Here is a 23646-nt window from a genome sequence, read left to right as displayed (position 1 = left end):
CAAGCGAAACTGCAGTTTATCGTAGTTACACTTCATTGGGGCTCTCTGTGGTATTTCTCTGATGACAATGATCGTGTCACACTACAAATTACTTTGAGCTAAACACAGTACTTACAGAGATGGCCCAAACGGATCCATTTGCACACAGGCACTTAACTTTAACCACCATGTGCAGGACTGAGTCTACAAAGTACTTAATTTCTGTAAGTCTAGTTGAAGGAACTGTACTAACCGTGACACTTCCAATAAGACTACAATGAAGATGCTCTGTTCCTTTAAGTATTTATCATGTGGTGTGTTTGTATGGTCGCCATGATTTTGCCAAGTAAGACATGTTCCTGGATCAACATCTTTTGTTGATCCTGGATCAACTGTCCAAAAATATAGACTAAACCCAATCCCTACCCATAATTTATTCCTAAAATCAGTGTGAAATGATAGCTGATTAACAAGGGTGTAGAAGCACCTAACCCTGATCGAAAGCCTAAAACAGATATTTCCTGAAAAGTTATCCCTCAATTCTGATTGGTTAATTGGAATGTTGTTCCAGGATCAACAAGGATGTTGATCCAGGAACATGTTGTACTTGGTGAAATCACGGTCACCGTGTTTGTATGTATGGTCAGTGAATGATAACCCTTGGTAACACTGTGATACAGAGAGATCAGAATTCAAAACTGTGGTGAGAGATTTAAAAAAGAGTTTTGCATAAGACTCAGATCTGACTCAGATCATGGAAACAGCTGAAACTGGCTGAAAGTTGCTTTAAGTTAAAAAAATATCCTAAATAGAAATTTCAAAAAAAAAAAAAATTTAGTTTAATTAGTGTAATAAACTAACTAAAACTGAGTAATAATAATAAAATAAAAATGACAAAAAATTACTCAAATTAAAGAGGAAAATAAAAACACATTCAAAATGCATTAAAAATGATTGTATGTCAATGCTCCTATTTTATAGTGGATACGAAAACTAAAACCATAAACATTTGCGTTACTCAAAAAAATTTATATATATATATATATATATATATATATATATATATATATAAAAGTCAAATATATATATATATATATATATATATATATATATATATATATATATATAAAAGTCCAGAGAACTATGGAAAATTGGCTACTATCTGCAAATGCAAAAGATAAACATTATAAGAATTCAAATTCAAAAACATAGACATTTCAAGGTCAACATGGATACAAATACAAACACGCAACAGTGGTTACAAGTCGATGGGTGAAATGATTCTCCTGAAAACACAGCACAATCCTGAGCGTTTTCTCTCTGATAATATGATTTGTTCCGCAATGTGAGGTAAATAATTAATACAAAGGCTCAGTCGGCCAGTAAACAGGATCATCGTGTCCATATCTAATGTAAGCTTTCCACCCTTTGAGACATGCTGTAAAGTGGAGGGGAAATGTGATTCTGTCCAGCCAGCTGTGCAGGAGATCGATCACGTACACTGATCACAGTTTCTAAGCATTAACAAACATAGAGAGACAAAGAGAAGGACCAGAGAACTGGAGTGATGTTTTCATTCACAACGTGCTGATCACTGCCACTAAAGCTCCTTCGCCATTGTTCTGCCATTCACATGCTTGCAGCATGTCAGGTTCAAATGTTAATTGTTCTCCATGGTTCATGAAACTACTGTGCTGCAAAAAGCACTAAACGCCATCAAAACAGCACGTGCATGCAATTTCTTTTCTAGAAAGATTAACTCTTCTGATTTTTTCTTGAGGATTTTTAGCTCCAGCCCATGTAATTTTTAAGGTCCTCTAGCAAATGTTCTTGTTTTTCTGCTTAAGGAAAACATCTTTAACGAAGCTCTTGACAAAATGTAAGATAAGAGAACAAAACAGTCGTTCATCCTTGTCCTTGGTTTGTTAAAACAACGCTTTCTGCTGGCTGCTTGCAACTCTCTTGTCATAAATTTACCGTGGCTTTTTTCCTTTCCACGTCACCCAGAATTTATGTCTGAAATAAACTTGAACTGTGGCCATGAAAATGCTTATATCCCTCTGGTAACACGACTAACTATTTGCAGCATCATGGCCAATAAATCACATGGCGTACGGCCTGTCCTGGCCGAAGCGTTTTCAGACCCATTTACTACTGATAATGCCTGCAGTTGGCCGGGTCTCAGAGGGAGAACCAGGCAGGTGAGCTCATGAATCATTCGCTTCTTTCATCAATGCTCACCTGCGGGGCAGGTTTAGGGTTCTGCAGAACATGAGGGGATAAAGGGGATGAGGAGAGGGCGATTTCCCATTGCTCAGTGCCAACACACTCGCATTAATTAAAACATAAACAGGCTGTGCATTGTGGGATTTGCTCATTAAATAGCACACATTTCTTCATGAATATACCGTTTCTATCTGTTCATCATAAGTGTGTTTGCACGCACAAATATACGCCGATAACTAATAATATCTGCCAATCAGAAAATGCAATAAAATGCAAAAATGTTTGCATTAGATTTGAAAAGATCAATTATTGCTTTCTATTTAATTTCAAACATCAAACATAAACAGACTCACCAATCAGCGCTGTTTAAGAATCTGCTCAACAGTGCTCAAATCTTGATGGGAAATGGACGTTTTTAAAATTTCAGTATTGAATGGTATCGCGGTCGGTACTTTTGACAACACTATATTATATCATATATTTTTAAAGCTTTCTGAAAATGTGTGGTTAATGGTTGTTTACTTCACAGTTCACTTTTATTGGAAAGGATATAAAGCTACTGTAAGCACTGTAAATTGATGATTTAAAATGATCACATCTAAAGAAACAATGACTTCATCAGTCCCCATGCTTCACAGATAGCCTTGGGCACTTCAGATTCAAGCACAAAAAGCTTTCCTGCTGACAGATATGATGGAATATTTTATTAACCAGTGGTGGCTTGATATATATACACTCTTGAGATTCAATCCCCAGAGTGTGTCAAGGCCAGAGATGGACCACTTTGTCCTGTGGCCTATTATAGCAGTCACAATCTAACACCTATCTATCCACCATCTGGGAGAGGCTCCATAAAACTCCCATAAAAAGACAGAGTGGCTGGTCACTTGCAGATCGCCTTCAAAGGACACGGCTCATAAAACACACACGCTCATACACACGTGTATTCACGAATCGCTTGGAGCACCTACAAATATGAATAGTCAGAACATCAAGCCTGAGTTGTATTGCAGTCCATCCTAATTTGAGACATGTCAGAGCCTTTGAAACTCAACTGATGGATTAATGACTGAAATGAAAGTCATTCGACACTCATTTGGCCTCAGACAATCTAATCAACAAGCCTGGGATTCGGGATAAAAAGACAGTCCATCTACGCTTCGTTCCCCCAAAGGGAAACACTGTTAGGGAAATGTCAACACAGATACATGACATTGGTGTGTTCAATATGCCTAAAGATATTCAGTTGAACGGAATAATAGGGCTGTGCAATTAATCGAAATTCAGTTTAGATTTCGATTTCAGCCTCCAACGATTATGAAAATACAATAACTGAGATAAAACGATTATTGCGCCCCATTCCGCCCCCTTTCCAGCAGTGCGCTTTCACTCCTTCATAAAAGTAAATTTTTTATGTGTAAATCAGTAAAATCATGTAACGTGACTTTTGCAAAATGGGACGTGCTTGAGTTATTAAAGTTGATTAGATTTATTCATGTTTTTAAAAGCATGAAAGAGAACTTGCGCTGTTCCTCAGTAGGCTTGCGTTTAAGAGACGGAACAGAACAGGGACATGCTGTTTTATTTTACATTTGATTATTCAACTTTTATAGGCTGTTAACTGAATACTTTAGATTTGCATTAAATTTTTTTTTTGGTTATATGGCCCACTAATAATCGTGTTAAATAATCGTGATTACAATATTGACCAAAATAATTGTGATTATAATTTTTGTCATAATCGAGCAGCCCTACTTGTGATGCAGCTGTTTGTATTCAATGGATACTACAGGGGAAGCAGCATTTTCACTGTAACTGGCCTTATTATGTGTCATCTGTATGCTCACATTTATAGGATCCTTCCAAGCATCAGCAAATGCATTAGTGATCGCTCTGTATGCGTAATAATGCAGAACAGTTTGACTGGACGCAGCCCGCAGTTTATTTTATTCTGTTGTTCATTTTTATATTAAATATTTTGAATGTTTTTATTTTTATATGTTCTGTTTTCATTTTCATTTTAACATTTTAGTAATTTTATTGTGCTTTTTTATGTTATTTTTAGTTGTTGTATTTATTATTTTTATTTCAATTATAGTTTTAGTTGGTTTAGTACATCAAATCAAATTAAACTAAATTGTGATTTAAAATGTGGCCTTAGAAACTAGCTGAAATAAAACATCATTAAAATGTTTAATATTTAATTTTATTTTAATACAGTTAGCATTTATTTTATTTTTATTTATATATTTATTTTATTTTATTTTATTTTAAGTAGCGAAAATGTTTTTATGATTTTAGTTTCATTTTAGTTTTAGTTAAATATAATAACCCTGTTCTGACGTAAACAAAAAGTTCACAAGTCTATTTATTTTGTTATTCAAGCTATGCATTATTATTTGTTTAGTTTAATTTTTATTATATGCATCTAGCACTATATTATCCTGCTGAAATCAGAACAAACAGGCATCTCCTATAATTATGGGTTATTACTGTAAATATTCATAATACAATTTGAATCTGATGAACAACAGGATGTTAAAGATGTCTTGTCTTACCAAAAGCCCACATATCCACTCAGCTTTTACAAATGTTGACTCCCATTGTGTCGTCAGAAAGCTTTAATCAGCACACGTCAGTGTAATAGTAGCTCTCAACATCCAGAGACCAAAGCGAAATTATTTTTCCTGTTGAACCAGGATTACAATCAACTAGAAGCCAAACCTGATTCAGCAGGTTAAATCTCTGGAGAACGTCTGCTAGATAAGCAAAATTAGCTGTACTGTCAATTTGACAAGAGAATATTTATTTATTTGTTTGTTTGGAATATGTTGCTGAATTCATCCTGTGAATAAACTTTGGGACGAAATAAGGCATAAAACGCCAATTTTATTCTGTGGCGTAAAGTTATTGGTTGAATATTTAAATTCCAAAACACTCTACATTTATTTCCTGGAAAGATCCTCATCTTGAAATTCTTACAGGCAAAATTAATACCCATCTGTCCTGATGTTAACTGATCAGACTGAATTTGTATCAATGAATCAATTAATCATTCATGCATTCTTTTATTCATTCATTTCTCAAGTGTACAAAGAATATGTACAATTTCAATTGGTTTTTGTACTGTTTTTGTATATTTACAGGCCTGTTAAAGTGATACTAATAGTCTAACTGTCTTAGGGATATACACGTAAATTGTCTAATTAAATGCCAAAAAAAAACACGAATAAGAAAAAAACAGCTGCAGAGGATCTAGGCTATATGTGTAAACACACAATTTCAATTGGTTTTTGTACTGTTTTTGTATATTTACAGGCCTGTTAAAGTGATACTAATAGTCTAACTGTCTTAGGGATATACACGTAAATTGTCTAATTAAATGCCAAAAAAAAAACACGAATAAGAAAAAAACAGCTGCAGAGGATCTAGGCTATATGTGTAAACAATCAAATTAGGAGAGGAAATATTTATCAAGCAGCGATATCATTTTTTAGCAACTTGCTGATGTTTTGGGTTCTGCAGAACATGAGGGTTTGCAGGAGTTTTTTCTAACCATCACTGAACTAGAACAAAAGATGCCTGCACTATTGTGCCGACAGCCTTGTTAGCACACCTGCCGTTAGTTTAAAAGATCAGTTTTTACTGTTTTTTCTCACCGCACATGCACTGAAAAGTAGGGGTGCTCCGATTGATCACTACCGATCACTGTCGGCCGATAATCGCTTTGGGATGTTTGATCGGCGGTCTCTAAAAAGGCCGATCTCCAAAAACCATCTCAAGCTGATGACGCTACCATGCAAGGTTTGGCACGACATGCAGCGGCACCGTCTCAGTCTCTGTCTGGCGCAGGTGAAATAATTATAATGCTGAAGGTGAGGTACTCACCTTCATATTAATTCATTAAATAACGTATAAAGTAATTTGAAAACCTTGTGTGAGACGTAATTTCACAAGCAGCATGAGTGAATCACCGCGCGCACTCTCTCTTTCTCTCAAAATACGCAAATGGCTTCAAATCACATCGCGTCCGTCTATAAGCGAGCTGCACGCTGCACAGTTGACACAGGAATTGTCACTTGCACAATCAAGGCAGTGTCACAAGCGTCACTAAAGTTTAAAAATTGCATTACTTTTAAATTCTTGCCCGTGTTTAATCATTAAGCACTTGCGCGCACTTCTGGAGACCGTGCACTCATGCACACTCGCAGTGCACACACATAATGTCAGGTTCACATTACTCCATTTGCAGTGTGTATGTGGTGCGTATTTGTTCCGCGCTCATGTTAACAGATTAATAAAGCGTGCACACTGCACACAGTTGGTGTCCGGCCGTGCGTTTCTGCACCTAGTCTATTTTTGCTGCACTGCAAGTGAAAAACCATCTCAAGCTGATGACGCTACCATGCAAGGTTTGGCACGACATGCAGCGGCACCGTCTCAGTCTCTGTCTGGCGCAGGTGAAATAATTATAATGCTGAAGGTGAGGTACTCACCTTCATATTAATTCATTAAATAACGTATAAAGTAATTTGAAAACCTTGTGTGAGACGTAATTTCACAAGCAGCATGAGTGAATCACCGCGCGCACTCTCTCTTTCTCTCAAAATACGCAAATGGCTTCAAATCACATCGCGTCCGTCTATAAGCGAGCTGCACGCTGCACAGTTGACACAGGAATTGTCACTTGCACAATCAAGGCAGTGTCACAAGCGTCACTAAAGTTTAAAAATTGCATTACTTTTAAATTCTTGCCCGTGTTTAATCATTAAGCACTTGCGCGCACTTCTGGAGACCGTGCACTCATGCACACTCGCAGTGCACACACATAATGTCAGGTTCACATTACTCCATTTGCAGTGTGTATGTGGTGCGTATTTGTTCCGCGCTCATGTTAACAGATTAATAAAGCGTGCACACTGCACACAGTTGGTGTCCGGCCGTGCGTTTCTGCACCTAGTCTATTTTTGCTGCACTGCAAGTGCTGAATTAAAGTAACAGCACATTGTTTGCAGTAAATATGAACATGGATTGACACGAAAATGTAGTAATTACACCATAAATGCATATTATTAAAGTCTACTGTGTTTCACAGTCAACACATATGGCTTTTTGGCTAGGTTTAAAGGGAAAGAGCACTTTTAGATAAACAAGGCAATAATAGATGGCACTCGTGGAGGTAGGAAAACAAAGTTCTTTATGAACCGTAGGATTGCTTGTAATAAAGATTTCAGCTGACTATTTCTGTCAATGGTAAGTTTGTGATAACGTAAGAAAAGTAGTTTAATTGTTTTGCCACTTGCTTGAGCAACTTAATATATAAATCTAGAAGTAAATGCAAAAGTAAAAAGCAGTGAATAATGTGTTGCTTATATTTATTGTGTTTAAACATGTCTGTGAAAGACTGTATTACTGTACTGTGTAAAAAAAGAATTGCAATGCTCTGAAAAGCATTTTCAGTGACAATGTTTGGATTTGAAATCAAAATAATGGATAAATGTTGTGTTTGTGGTAAACAGCCACGGATCAGTAGCAGACTCTTGTGTGAGAGCACAGTCCGTGCTGCTTCCCCTCTCACAAGAGTCACCTAAGAGGGGAATTCCCCCAATTTTCAAAAATGAAATTCAGGCCCTGAATAAATGTCTAAAAATCCTGATTGGAGTATCACTATAAATAGTTATAAATGATAAAAAGAAGGCTTTAAAAGATCGGTATCGGTGATCTGTATCGGCAGATACTGCTTTCTGTGATTGGCCTCAAAAACCCTGATCGGAGCACCCCTACTGAAAAGTTGTGAAAAAGTGAGAGAGAACGTAGGCAAATTGTTCTTCATTAAAGGGAACAGCAGTGGGAATATATGTCTGCTGAGGCATTGTGGGGGATGTTCAGTAGGGCCTGACAGAACGGTGTTTTTCACCAGTCAGTCTTTCACATGACAACAAAATTATATGCAGAGCGTGAGCAGATCTCATGATGTAGGCAGAAAAAAATATATACTTCTTCTACAAAGAATTACACACTTTCTGTGATTGGCCTCAAAAACCCTGATCGGAGCACCCCTACTGAAAAGTTGTGAAAAAGTGAGAGAGAACGTAGGCAAATTGTTCTTCATTAAAGGGAACAGCAGTGGGAATATATGTCTGCTGAGGCATTGTGGGGGATGTTCAGTAGGGCCTGACAGAACGGTGTTTTTCACCAGTCAGTCTTTCACATGACAACAAAATTATATGCAGAGCGTGAGCAGATCTCATGATGTAGGCAGAAAAAAATATATACTTCTTCTACAAAGAATTACACAAGTCTGAAAATAGAAAGATAAAATAAAACGTTATTTCGTCATCTTCAGTCTGCATTTTAATAAGCCCCTTATGACAAGATTCGTAGGTTTTATCTCAATAGAGAGTTGCTGTTTTGACACATATGTCACGAAAGAAAGAACAAAGTGTCCCTCTCTCAACATGAGATGAGAGTACTGACTTCAGAAGGCTGAATCGTTTACTGAATCATACAGCTGAAGTACTGCACATACTTCATGCATGTCAAAAACTAGATGTTTCCTTTTATACGTTTTAACATTCTGTTGATAACCAACATTATATGTTATGTTAAAAGAGCCACATCAAAATGTTCACATTCAACTGAGGTTGGAAACAAAATGAAAATTTTATTAGCAAAAATACCCCTACAGTATATACAGTCTTAATGGTTATTTAATGAGAAAAACTAACAGAAGTTTTGTCCATAAGATATTACAAGTTGCAGTTGAAAAACTTTGGTAGGAAGAACTTTAGCTTGCAGCTTACAGCAGTCCATCAAGAATGACTACTTTTTATTGCATCACATTTAGTGGTCGGCTGATATTTGGCATTTTTCAAATATCGGCATTGGCCGATAAGTTTTTCTGTTTGGCCGACGTATGTTCGAGGCGGGACTTTTATTTTGACTTTTATTTTCTCGTTTGCCGTCAGCATTCAGCAAATACTCATTTACATCATTTAAACAAATCTTTGAATGGCTAATGAAAATTTAATTTCAAAAACCTTGCAAACTTGTTTGTGAGATCTTGTGAAGTGTGCATGTGACCTGCATGATCGCATGTTCTCTGCGTGACTTTCGGTCCGTGCAAATACATCGTAGGTGTATGTGACTTTCTTCTTTCAGACGCATATGTCTTACGTCATCCGCCTGCACGGCTTCCACGTAACACAGTCAGCGGAAGTGAGAAAAAAGTGTTTATTACGTTTGAAATATGGATATTTATCTTACAGAAACGCATGGATTCGCTACAGGAGGCCTTTATTCACCCCCCGGAGCCGTGTGAGGGATGTTTTATTACGGATGCGCGCACTTTATTTCACGTCTTCTGAACTGTTGACAACAAACATTGGATTTGTCTGAAAGAAGAAAGTGACATACACCTATGATGCTTTGAGGGTAAAATTTTAATTTTGGGGTGAACTAACCCTTTGATGCTACTCACATAGATGCATATTTAGGTCCTTCACAATCTTTAGCAGATGCACAGACAAGAGTGAGAAAGAGACAACTTCATCACAGACCGCCCTAATAGCTAATATATAAGTCTGGTCTGCATGAATGTGATAAATGTAAAAAGTGTTTGTGTCGTTTGGCTCATTGCTTTCCTGTCTGTTAGTTCAGATTGCTCATTTACCTCTTTCGAAAGTAATTTACACCTGTCTGTTTTGATAAACAGCTGAATATGAAACCATTTCAAACAAAACAAAAAAGCATTATAAATACTGAACAAAACCGTTATTGCAAACTGTATTTCCATTTGACCTTATTTTAATGTATTGAACTTGATTATTTGCATGTACACAGATTGTATGTACGTTCTTAAGAATATTATACAAATATATGCCTTACAATAACCTAATAAATACTAACTGGGTACACAAGACACACTTTACTCTTAAAAGTCAATCAAAATGAATCAGTAGTCTTTAACAATACCTAAAAAGATATTGTGTGCTATATATTTTGGGTGGTATTTGCTAAATAATTACAGAGCTTTAATGAAACACTTAAATTCAACTAAACAAGTCTATTTGTCCACACAGACCTACTAAAGTCACATTTACAACCACTGCAGGCATGAGGATTAAAGCAAAACACATTCAAGTCTTGTTCAATGTTTGCCAGTAAAAATGATACAAAACAAAACTAATCAAATGTTTTATCCCAGATTCCAGTGTAAAAGCTATAGAGCTGTGTTATATCAAAACCAGTTTGTTTACTGTATATTTTATGTTCTGATGTACTGTAGCACTGGCCTCTATGCAGCTTGCCAAAATGTCTGTATGTTTTGTATTATTGTTAGTTGTGAGAACTGCAAGCAATCTATCATTGTTTTTCCTTTCAACTGAGTGAATAGAGAATTCCCTTTTTCTACACATGAACTGTGCCTTAAATCTTAAGCCTTGCATGTGGAGCTTCAGAAAATATAATGAGTTGTCCTAGCTGCCACTGTAATGGTGCTGTAATACTGTCAATGCAGCAATACATGTGTCAGAGTCTAAAACCCAGAACTTGAACAAAGACAAAACAGTTCTGGTTAACTTGACGGAATGTGTTCAAGACCTTCAGAGAAAATCTGAGATGACTGGTCAAATGAGGCTGGTGCATTGCCTCTGAATGCAAATGATTTAAGTACTTTGGAGTTTGGATTAGATTTGCATGTAAATGTGACACCATCCTCATGTAAATTAGATTTTATGACAATCAAGTCTGTAATAATTCTCAATAGCTACATCTACATGCACCCAAATAATCTGTTTATAATAGGATTGATGGCTCAGTCGGACTGAAAAGCCTTCATGTAAACATCTAATTGAGCTTGATCGAAATTTAATTTCGATCATATTGAAAGGGGTATTGTAGACCTGAAATAACCTCATTAAGAGGAAACAAATTACCGTATTGGCCCGAATATAAGACGACACCCCTTTTTCCAGATGTACCTTTTGGAAAAAGGCTTTTTAAAAACCAAATCTTCTTTTTTCTCAGTAAAACACATTTTGTCTTCAATTATTTTTATATTGCATATTTTTCCTATTTTAATTTTTGTTTTGAAAGTATGGTAAAAACTGGTAAAATGTACCAACAATCACATTTAAAAAAATATACACTTTTTGATATACCATTAAAAAAAAAAAACAGGTAGCCCATCTGAATTAGGACATTTAGGCTATCCATCTAATAGTAGCCTACCAAAATCGTATTAACAGTAGAAGTTAAATCTTACTGTAGTCTTCAAATCTAGGTACTGTCTTACGTTTTAAAATCACAAAGGGAGTTTGGTCCCATCAGGCTAACGTGACAGTCCCGACTCATGCAGCTGTAAGGTTTTCTTTTTCTTTTGTTTTGGATCTTTACAACACACATTACATTACGTATTTAATGGCACACTCATTTTATGCGTATTTGGCGCCACCTATTGTTGTGGGTGTATTATTGACATGTCAAAGTCTAGACCCTGAATATAAGACGACCGCGTTTTTTCAGATGTATTTCCAAGAATAAAACATTGTCTTATATTCGGGTCAATACGGTAAGTATATAAATGCTTGAACCTGACTATTTTCTCAATTGGTTCCAAAAATTTCTCGCGCACATGCGCAGTGCCTTGATGTGTATGTTTACTTATACTTCACACTATACGAACATGTGTATCGCGTGTTTCAAACCGGTCAGATGAAACTGAATATTTAATAAATATCTTCTAAAAAGGTTTCCTTTTAGATATGTCATCAAGGCTAAAACTACAACTAGCTACATCTGGTGGTATTATTGCGGTGCTTTCTCCAGTTTTGAATGCAAAAAGGTTTGTTTGGAATACATGTAATGCACATATAAACTGTGAATCGGATTGCAACATTTAGGGTTCATATAAACAAAAATTTCAGAATCAATATCAGATGAAAATCAGGGCATGTAAACCTAAATAATGGCTCAATTAAAGTAACGTTACTGCTTCACTAATACACTTGTGTGTGCATTGTGAAACAGACCTAAGATATGGCCCATATATTACAGACCAGTTTACTTGTTACAGATTGCTGTCCTCTGCTTGTTTTGTAGCAGCTTGTGACTATTGTCCCTGTCTATAAGTCCTGCTGATTGAGTCTGGCCCTTGATCTATGCTGGGATGAAACAAAAAGACTGCCTTCCAGACTCTGATCGAACAACAAACAAAAGCAAGGGTAATTGAAAACCCTAGCCGCTCTGTTATAGTGCACTGGCGGGAATTAAATTTGAGCACCACGACTGGTCTGCAGATTGGTCAATCCACACGCAATACAATGCACCAAGTTCTTCTAGCCCTTTCCCCATGAACCGTTATTCCATATGATGCAGTTTACATTCATATAACATGTGAACCGCAAAACGGTTCTCAGGAAAAACAGAATGTGAGATGTGTAAGCCAGGGACAGCATCACTCACATTTTCAATCTGCACAAACACTGACCTCACGATATGCCATCCAAGTCATATTTCAGACACCTTCGTTACTAGAGAGATAGATGTTCAATGCGTAGCTGCACTTGCCATTACTGTGAGGTGGTTTACCTGCTGCATCCCCCTGTCATGGCGTGGAGAAACTGTGGTACATCATAAAATAAAGGTGGGGGGGGAAACTACTTCTCTTCACATATGTTTACACTCCCACTCATTACTGAAATTACACATCATTTATCAGCATGGAGAGCCTGAATGAGCATGGGCAGAGCTGCTAAAAGAGAGAGAGCAAGAGAGAGATGCTGTTTGGATAGAGTAGAAGAGCAGCTCTCCAACATCTAATTAGCTGAAGCTGTGTTTTCTCTGCATTTGCTGCGGCCTCCACATCTCCACCCAGAGTTGGAAATCATCAGCTTAGGCCAGAGGTTCAAAACGGATACAGATGTCCAGACCTGGTGCGCATCAGCAATAAACACTGTCTGATACTGAAATGGAATCCTTCATTTAAGAGACAAATTTACATATTATAGAAATTCAACTAGGAGACGTTCGATAGAAGGCCTATTTAATATTAGAGAATTTTTTAAGAAAATCGATGTTGGATTGGGAGAACAAAACTGGAAACTGTTTTAGGGGTCAAATCTGGAAGAAATAGCTTGTAACAACTGCACAGTTTTTTCTTTCACATTGGAACCATGATTACAAAAATGCATTTAATTTCACAATTAATGGCAGATTTGAAATGGATGGGACAACCTCTTCTCTTTTTAATGCCATTAGTATGCATACAGTATTATGATGTTGGAGCAGCACCATGAATACTGGAAAAAACGTCAGTAGATCTGTAGGGGGAAAAAAGGTTTGGACAGGACCATTTCTGCCATTATGTCACGAATATCTCTCTCTCTCTCTCTCTCTCTCGCTCTCTTTTTCTCTCTCTTTAGCATTTACATATCTTTCTATATATAGCTGTAACTATACATTATAGATATGAATATATACATATTTGCCAATAAGGTGCATGGCATCAAAAGCGTCCTGCTGCTGTGTATTTTGAATAAGGAGGGACATTACACTTCTCTGAATTACACTTTTAAAAATCGCTAAATAAGAGAAAATAATAAATGCAATCACTGCAAACCTAACCCTACAACCTGATCATTTCTTTTCAGCCTAAACCGGGGTTTAAAGTAGTTTCGTGCATGCAGATAATTAGTCATCGAGTCTTATTTTGATGTGGTGGCGTCTCCAGTGTCTACTTAAACACGGTTGTTTTATGGCAGGCAATATCTCGCAGCAGATTGGGGTTGTGTATAAGCATTTCCTCCCAATTACAAGTCCACTGAAACTAGTATTTACATAACTATCATACTCCGAACACTGTCTTTCTTTAACACGAAAATGTCATTTGCGAACTGAAGAGAAGATGCGATTTGAGACGGAGAGATGGAGCGCGCGGACCTGCCCATGACTCAGTGCTGCAGCCTTCGGGTTTCCTCCAGTTTCTCTCATCCAGACTCCCAGACTGACTGACAGCTCATCACATAACCAACAAGCCATTGCAACACTTCACATTACCATGTCACACATTTTGCACTTTCATACAACAGCTATACGAATAAGTATGTGTGCAATAATCGCACGTACTTCATTTGTATTGCGTGCTTACCACAGCATTAAGAAGATTCGCGTTTTATAATAGGTCACATCATTCTCAACGTACCCGAACTGATTTAAACATTTTTAATAACAAATACATCGAAATCTTGAGTTAAAGATCTGACAATTGCCACCAAGTGCTGATATGCGACCATGAGACGAGCTCAACTGACAAGCTAAAAACTATAGGCTATATGAATATATGTTAAATATATATTAAATACATATTAAAATAATTGCCAAATTAGCTTCCAATGAATGTCAAGTGACAAGTCGAAGAACAACAGGGCTGAACGGTAACAGAAATGTTAAAAACTCAACTTACTCTTCAGCGCCTCATCGGTTAGTGTCGTTTCTGTATTTTCTCTGCTCGTTGGCACCAGCTGAGACTATTTTCTCCTCAGAAGTGAAACAGGATAAAATCCTCCTCAGTTCAGCAGCCCCTGCCTCAAATCCCGATATTTCTTCTCCACAGACACCTTGCGCGCGCACAGAGAAGAAAATTCAAGTATAATATATCCTCCAAGAACGTGTTCTGCCTGTAAAAGGTCCGTTTTCATGGAATAATAAGAGTATTTTCGGGACCGGCTTTCATAGTGGAGCTCTCTCCTCCTCGCGCGCTGTGCGGACAGGTTTTGCGCTCCCCTCGCGAGCTCTGGATGATGTGCGCTCAGTCTGTCTCGCGCTCACAAACGCACGCACGCACGCACTGATGCGCTTCATTCCACACCGGACACCGGAAGCGTCCTGTATGCGTGTGTGGGTGTATTTCATGTTATCCTACACTGTTTTCTAGGGCATCCCGAGAAACTGTGTCATCATTGCCACCTAGAAAAGAGAGCCATGTCGAGACAAACTGCTTTGTGCGCTTTATTTGCTGGTAGGTCCTCATTTTAAGAAAAAAAACATCGACCTCTCACAAGTTCCCCAGTGTTTGCTAAGTATATTCAGTTTTTGGTCACTGTAGTGTTGATTTGTGAACGTAAAGATTGATGCATTGGCTTCTATTTTAGTTGGCAGAGACTGCAAATGGGGAAAAGCAGTGACAGGCTAAAATGAACACTAAAATATACATCTTTTAATTTCTGTGTTTGCTCCGACAACGAAAATAGCGCCGATCCAAGCCAAAGCAGAATTAACCCCTTATGAACGAATCAGTGATTTGAATGAATTGGTTGAATGAATGAGTCAATGACTCACTTAAAAACACATAATGTGTCGCCACCTACTGGCGTAACGATTTAACCTGCAAAAACAATCTCTGTAAAATCCCCATCATCAGGAATGAGCATAGGCGGAGGGTGAACCAACTCCAGGGTACGGCTAAAAGAAGCCAAATGTATTAAACATAATAAACCCGTCTTTTAAGGCAAGAACCAAACGTGGGTGTCATGTAGGCTAAAAAAATGTTTAATGTGACTGAATTTGTATTTAACGTGATTACAATTTAATACAAAGGTTAGAAATTGATAATTATATAACGTTTCCTTTCCACGGTTATTCAAACAGCGAATAAATTATATATAGAAAGTGACATTATCACTAACATTGATCTATCGCGAGTTTAAGCACTCTCAAAAAAACATAACTATCGTTATAATACCACTAATCACATCAGGACTGCCAGAGTTTCATTAGCGCTCAAGAGTCTTCAAAGCCCTGCCTCTGTGTCAGTAAGGGGATTGGCCACCCGCTCTTTCATGCGTTAATTAAATTTGAAGTCTCGTTGGCTAAAAAGGCAGGCTGAGTATTATGGTTCTGAGGTTGATGAATGTTATATAAAAACCAAAATGATTTCCAATGGAGCATTTTTAGTTCATATGCAAATTTCATAAAGCCCAGACACTGAGAAGTGCAAGAGATGGACATCCTTGTCATATTTCAAAAATCAAAAGAAAGAAATAGGAAATGATATGTTGGTTATATATTGCTTTACAAAGGATTTCAGGATGATTAAGAAGAATGATTCCAAAATTCTCAATAATACAGAAAATAATGAAAAGTTCTTTAAATTCAGAAGTTTTTATCATGCTAAAATGTATTCATGTCAATCCCACTAATCACATCAGGACTGCCAGAGTTTCATTAGCGCTCAAGAGTCTTCAAAGCCCTGCCTCTGTGTCAGTAAGGGGATTGGCCACCCGCTCTTTCATGCGTTAATTAAATTTGAAGTCTCGTCATCTAAAAAGGCAGGCTGAGTATTATGGTTCTGAGGTTGATGAATGTTATATAAAAAACCAAAATGATTTCCAATGGAGCATTTTTAGTTCATATGCAAATTTCATAAAGCACAGACACTGAGAAGTGCAAGAGATGGACATCCTTGTCATATTTCAAAAATCAAAAGAAAGAAATAGGAAATTATATGTTGGTTATATGTTGCTTTACAAAGGATTTCAGGATGATTAAGAAGAATGATTCCAAAATTCTCAATAATACAGAAAATTATGAAAAGTTCTTTAAATTCAGAAGTTTTTATCATGCTAAAATGTATTCATGTCAATTTGATTTAATTCATTATAGTATTTTCTAAGAAAATACAGTAAAAACTGTATAAGAGCCACCATAATTATAATTATTTATTATAATGTATTATAGTTTACTTTTATTTTTTAATAACAACAACAATTATTATTATTAGTAGTAGTATAAATGTGACTTCTATGAGATTTGCATAAATATTCCCCCAAATTCTCATTAATACATAAAATAATGAAATATTATTTAAATTGAGAAGTATTTATTATTTATGCAAAAAAAACTGTTATACCACTTTTGTTTTGCTACTGAAATACAGTAAAAAAAAAACAGTATGAGAAGCTTTATTATTATAACAATAACAAAATTATATAAACATATTTATTATTACATTTATCATTATTTTATCATAATAAAAAATAATATTTATCAATATTAATACTTTTGTTTTCACTGTCATCATCATTATTATTATTATTAACATGACTGGGACATGTTTTTGCGAGATTCACTCAAAGAAAAATTTCTTGGAGGAGTCTGTGTTGATTACAGAGTGACAGAAAGAGGAAGAGAGGACGAGAGGAGGCAGAGCTTCAAGGCAAACAAACTTTTTGAACCTTTGCAAATTTCAAATGAGCTCAGGCTAAATTGAAATTCAAAGAAACAGAGTGGATAAAGAACGCCAGCTGTAGACTGAGAAGTCACTGATGGGGAAAATACTCTGCAGGCTGCCTGCACTCTTCTCAGAGTGATACGGGTGTGAGACACCAAACAAGCATTTGATCATACTGGTTCATCTTTTTGACTCAAGAAACAGAGCTCTAAATAAAGTAACAGCTTTTATTCACTGAAACATCACATACATTCATATATGTGACCCTGGAGCACAAAACCCGTCATCAGTAGCACAGGTATATTTGTAGCAATAGCCAACAATACATTGTATGGGTCAAAATGGTTCTTTTATGCCAAAAATCATTAGGATATTAAGTAAAGATCATGCTCCATGAAGATATTTTGTAAATTTCCTAATGTAAATATATTCAAACTTAATTTTTGATTAGTAATATGCATTGCTAAGAACTTCATTTGGACAACTTTAAAGATGATTTTCTCAATATTTTGATTTTTTTGCACCCTCAGATTCCAGATTTTCAAATAGTTGTATCTCGACCAAATATTGCCCTATCCTAACAAACCATACATCAATGGAAAGCTTATTTATTCAGTGTATATTCAGTGGTGTATACATCTCAATTTTGATTTTATTTAAATTAATTTATTTAAATTTACACTTAAGACTGGTTTTGTGGTCCAGGGTCACATATTTATTATTGTATTAAAATATATTTATTGCAAATCCACTCACAAATCCATTAAAAAAGCCAAACCCATTCTCACTCTCAAAGCATCTGATGAAATCAATGAAAATACTGAAAATCATGTCCCAAAATATCATGATGATAAAATTATGCCACAATATAATTTCATGATGATAGAATGCAGACATCATTGTGTAACAGTGTTCATGCTAATTAGACTTTATCGAAATGAAGACAGCCCTTAATTGATCAATATTCAGAATGGTTTGTTGTATTTTTCACTGTAAAAACTTCTGAATGATAACCTGAAAATACATTAACTGTTTTTAATCAAGTCAAATATGTTATTTAATATGATTAAATGTACACCGTGTTAAACAAAAAGTCATTTTTATAGGTCAGATCAAGTAGAAGTAGCTCCATGTTGTTACGTTTGATAGTGTAATAAAGGACAATGAGCATATGTGTCTTTTGTAGCCTATTGTTGATTACATCATCAAACTTTGGCCATTTTCTCTCCTGTCAGACTCAATGCACCAGCCGTCATTTCACACTAGAGTTTTCTTCCTGAGCTATTTTCTGTGCGCCCTTAGCAGCTCAGAAATGGGTTCTGTCTCACTGACTTCGTTAATAATCGTAATTATGTGCACGTCTCGTTTATCCCCTCTCTCTCTCAGCGTTCCCTCAACCGATCAGGTTTCTGACGTCATGTTGTGTGGCTGAGCACTGGGAGTTTCTCTTTCGCCTGTGCATGATAGAAAAAAAGATATCAAACTGGTTAATTTTTAATCTCTTGAATGCAAAGCTGTGTAGTGCAGGACTCTGCACTAATGGCCCCAGATTGGATAACTCGTGCAAGGCTCTGGAGATAACAGAGATCCTTTACTGCTGGATGATGGGTATGATTACAGGTCAGAAGAAAACAAGCTTCTGTCAAAGCACCGCAGTTGCACATACTGTCTGTCTGCAGTCAGAACGCGTCACTGGCTGCTTCATGCTGGAGAACATGCTGTCTGAGCTGACATATGACAGCTGTCTGTATTTCTGTTTCCCAGCACAAACCAGAAAAGCAACCCATAGCAAAATGTCAGGACAAAAATCAAGAAGTCTAAGTGTCTTCTTTCAAACGCTGCAGTTCACACTTCTAAAAAATGACTGCTTTTGATTCTAACTCAAGCAACTAATACAGAATAGTTTAAAATACAAATATAGTCTCATCTTTTCATTATCATAAATAACATTAACAATTAACACTTATTCAGTAAATTTACAGGAAAATGAAATATGTGCAAAGATGTTAGTAATAAATCATAATGTCTGTGTAGCGCTTTCCCATCAACTGCCAAACTTTCAATGAAATCAACAAACAATTTATTCAGTTCATTGCAGGTTTATTGTTATTCTTTTCATGACAGGCCAGGTGTATAAAAAACACATGAAATTTAGCTCCTGCGAACATGGCAGAACAAACAGGCCTATAATCAGAGAATGACAATGCCAGCAAGCCATAAACAATAAATACAAAGCATCATATATGACATAGGCCTGAAACGATGAACGATACATGAGAAACATGTATTTACAGTAAGTTTTATAAGATATTTTTGTTTGAACAGATTCAAAAATAATATATATGCAAAACAGCATGCATGCATTTTTTATAAATTATACTCCAAATTTAATAAATTATAAATGTCACATCAAATTACAACGTTCGATCTTAAAGTTCCAGCAGGGATAATCTAAGAAGTTCATTTAATTTAGGAAAAAATACAGTAATTGAATACACATTCAACTGTGAACGCTGTATTTGTTGTCTGTATATTGTGAATAATGTTATATGGTTCACAAGAGTAAATTAAAAACACTCACTTATCTAAAACAAGATTTCAAGAATGATTTCAAGTAAATTAAATCAAAATTGACAGTATTCATTTTTATTTCATTTCTATCCTTTTTTCCCCAAAATAAGTTTTTTTCTTAGCGAATATCCTGTTTCACTTGGACATGAATCAAATTAAAGAAATAAAGTGGATTGCAAACAGAATTTCACATTGACTTTGTTCAGCTTTAATCCAAATCCATGCACTTCATGTGTTACTTCTATGAGGTTAAGAAAATGTACTTGCACAGCAATATTTTCAAACATAAACGATGAAACTTTCACCTTTTCAATATGCAAATGATTTGCATTGAGAGAGATAAAAAGAGCAAGTGAGAGAGAGTAGTACATATTTCTCCCGTCCTCAGTCTGTATGTGAATACAACACACATACATACCGTGCTCTCCAAATTGCTGACTTTATCATTTCATTTCTGCACTGGAAAAATAGCTAGGATGATAAAACCTCCCACTATCTGAATCAGACAGGTGTAGCCTATTCAACAGAGAGAGAGAGAGGGACAGAGATGATTGTTTTTGTAATGTTACAATTCTCTTAAGATTGAGAGTGCGGTGAGTGACAGCCAGCTATTTATGTCGGTCCTGGACTGTACGGCACACACACATTAATAAGCACATGCAGCTCCGCGTCCACTCACTCATGCACAGAGATCAGCTACACACGGCTGCCAGCACGGCAGGCAAATCTCACCGTGTCTCACATTACACTTATTTGCAAGATTTCACCTCTCTCCTGACAGACAAATCTGGCTTGTCGAATAACAATATGTCAATAAGGCCACCGGCTGCAAAGACTCTCTACTGCGTAAATGTCTTTATCAGTAGTAAACAACTCAGTATGTGTTAGTGATAAACTCTGAGTTTGACTTTAAGAGATTTAAATGTTCTTATCACAATTGTTAAGAAATTAAAATAAGAATATTGAATCAAGTTATTTGAAAGTGTATAGTTATAATGAAATTAAATACAGCAAAAGCATTATATATATATATATATAATTTTAGATAATTATTGATATAATTATATATAATTAATTATTTTACTATATACATTACTAAATTTATATAGAAATGCTTTATGTAAAAACCTATAAATTATATTTATTATATTACATTATTAATTATAATTGTATATAAATTAGTTATATAAAATTGTATATAATTAATTATATTACTATATAAATTACAAAATTTATACATGTATATATATAAATGTTACAAATGCTTTGTGTGAATATAATTATATATTTTATGATGATTTAATTGGTGATTTAATATTGTGTGTGCGTGTGTGTGTGCGCGTGTAAAATAAATATTTAAAATAAATTGTGTGTGTGTAAAATAAATAAAGTATAAATATACTTAAATCTCCATTTACTATTAAACTTATCATAAACACTCTCAAACAAAAATAAACACATATAAATGTATTTTTTGTAACATATGTGTAATGAACATAATGCACGGAGTGGCTTATGTTGGTCTTTCTAAATCATAGTTTGATCTATATCAGCATTGAGATGATGTAACATACATTGCAATTATCAAAATGATGCAAGCAATTGTCACAAGCCCACAGTCATTTACTCGTATCACTGCTTTCACATGCTCCACAGTGGCAATGCTGAGACAGGAGCTGGACAAGCGTCTCCTACGACATCCGGCCAAACCCAGAGCCACACGAACAGATGGCCTCCCCCAGGACACTGCCTCCAATGGGATGTGCGCTGGGCAAGAGGAGGAAAAAAACGCTAATATTAGACATACTTGAGCATTTCTGAAGGTACCGGCATTAACAGATGGCAACAGAGCTCTGACTCACGGCATGAACACAGAACGATGGCGCAAGTCTCTCTAAGATGATACGCCCTGCGAGAGCGAGAGAGCTGGAGCCATGAGTGAGATCTCTCAATGGAGCATGTCCAGAGAGCGACACTTCCCTCTCCTCATGTTCAAAAGCTTCCCTACAGCATGCTCAAAATCCTCCACAAATCCCTCCTAGAAACATCTTCTAGCAAATAAACTATTCACATTGTTCATGTCACTATGCCAAGATGTTTGTATGGAAGCGTGTCACCCGTGTGAGCGCCAACATGTCTACTCTGCATATGCTATGGCTCTGATTAATCCATTTCATTTCAAATAACACGGAATACTTTATTTGAAGCCTTTATATATAATGCATTATAAATTACAAGTAATCCACATGACTCCAGTCCATCAATTAATATCTTGTGAAGTGAAAAGCTGCGTGTTAGTAAGAAACAAATTCATCAAGATGTTTTAAACCGTCCATGAGTCCATAATAAAGCTTCCTCCAGTCAAAAAAGTCCATCCCCTGTTGCCTCTCACATCAAAATCCAGCCACATATTTGTTCAGAGCTGTTTTGGCTTGTAAACGGTGCTTGATCTGTGCAGAGTTCTCTCGATTCAGATAAGATGACTTTTTCACTGGAGAAAACAGTATTATGGATAGAGGACTCATATTTTAGTTGTTTGGTTCGAAGTTAAAAACATCTTAATGATGGATTTGTTTCTCACAAACACGCAGCTTTTGGTTTCACAAGACGTTAACTGATGGACTGGAGTGCTGTGGATTACTTGTGGATTATTGTGATGTTTTTATCAGCTGTTTGGACTCTCATTCTGACGGCACCCATTCACTGCAGAGCATCCATTGCTGAGCAAGTTATGTAATGCTACATTTCTCCAAATCTGTTCTGATGATGAAACAAACTGATCTACATCATGGATGGTCTGAGGGTGATTATATATTCCGCAAATTGTCATTTTTGTATTAACTATTCCTTTAAAACCTGTGACAAATAACCAATTTCAGATGTAACAAGTATAATGCAGTTTAACTGTGGCTTCATTTTTTTAAATGAAATTATATAATGCATTACAACATATATTATAAATAGCTTTATGATGCATTATTGTAAGTCCTCAAGTAAAATGTTGCTCAATATTTTATGTTTTCACAAGACGTGTTTTGTTCCTGTGCAAAACTCGCCACCAGTGTGCATTTGCTGATTGCAGCAAATGTTTTTTTTAGTTCAGCCTTAGCAAACACCACACTTTCTCTGGAAAAGTCTTATAAATATGAACAACTGAAGACTTACAGCATGTTGGACTGCTGCCATTGATAATAATGGTCTCCATGTCAAGAGGATGTATTCTATTCATATTCAATGTTCACTTAAACGTTCACATTATGTAAATGGATTTTAGCCCAATCATATCTGCATTGCTAGCTGATCCCATTTCCATAGAATAATTGGACAATCATCATCTAAAAGTTTTGTCTAGCGGCCGACATTATCAAAATGACAAAAGGAATTTTGGAACATGCCAGTCTCTGAAGAATCATAGCCATCTCCTATATGTCTATTAGCCAAAGACACGCTGCTTTACTGCATCTACAAAAACACATGCACTCGTTCTCTAGTTCTACTTTGACCGTGACATGCACAGGACAACAACTGAATAATGTCCAGATATCTTAAATTCATAACATTGTTGCTGCAGCCGTAGGCAATGACATTTCAAGGTTTTGCTCTTGTCTGTGTGTTCTGATAAAGAGAACACAGATATAACA

General features: G+C 36.1%; 1 protein-coding gene across 1 annotated transcript in view; it reads right to left on the bottom strand.

Annotated features, from left to right (window-relative positions):
- The window catches only part of ptprfa (protein tyrosine phosphatase receptor type Fa), a 223512-nt gene extending 208502 nt beyond the window's left edge, over positions 1–15010 (bottom strand). The window contains exon 1 of the mRNA XM_016268145.1: positions 14669–15010. The gene's annotated coding sequence lies outside the window, so the exon portion shown is untranslated. The remainder of the gene's footprint in view (positions 1–14668) is intronic.
- Between the last annotated feature and the right edge of the window lie 8636 nt (positions 15011–23646).

The sequence above is a fragment of the Sinocyclocheilus grahami genome, unplaced genomic scaffold (assembly GCF_001515645.1).
Source record: "Sinocyclocheilus grahami isolate Dianchi unplaced genomic scaffold, SAMN03320097.WGS_v1.1 scaffold43.1, whole genome shotgun sequence".
Taxonomy (NCBI): domain Eukaryota; kingdom Metazoa; phylum Chordata; class Actinopteri; order Cypriniformes; family Cyprinidae; genus Sinocyclocheilus; species Sinocyclocheilus grahami.
The sequence above is the reverse complement of the archived record's forward strand: the minus strand, read 5'-3'. Positions and strand labels throughout refer to the sequence as shown.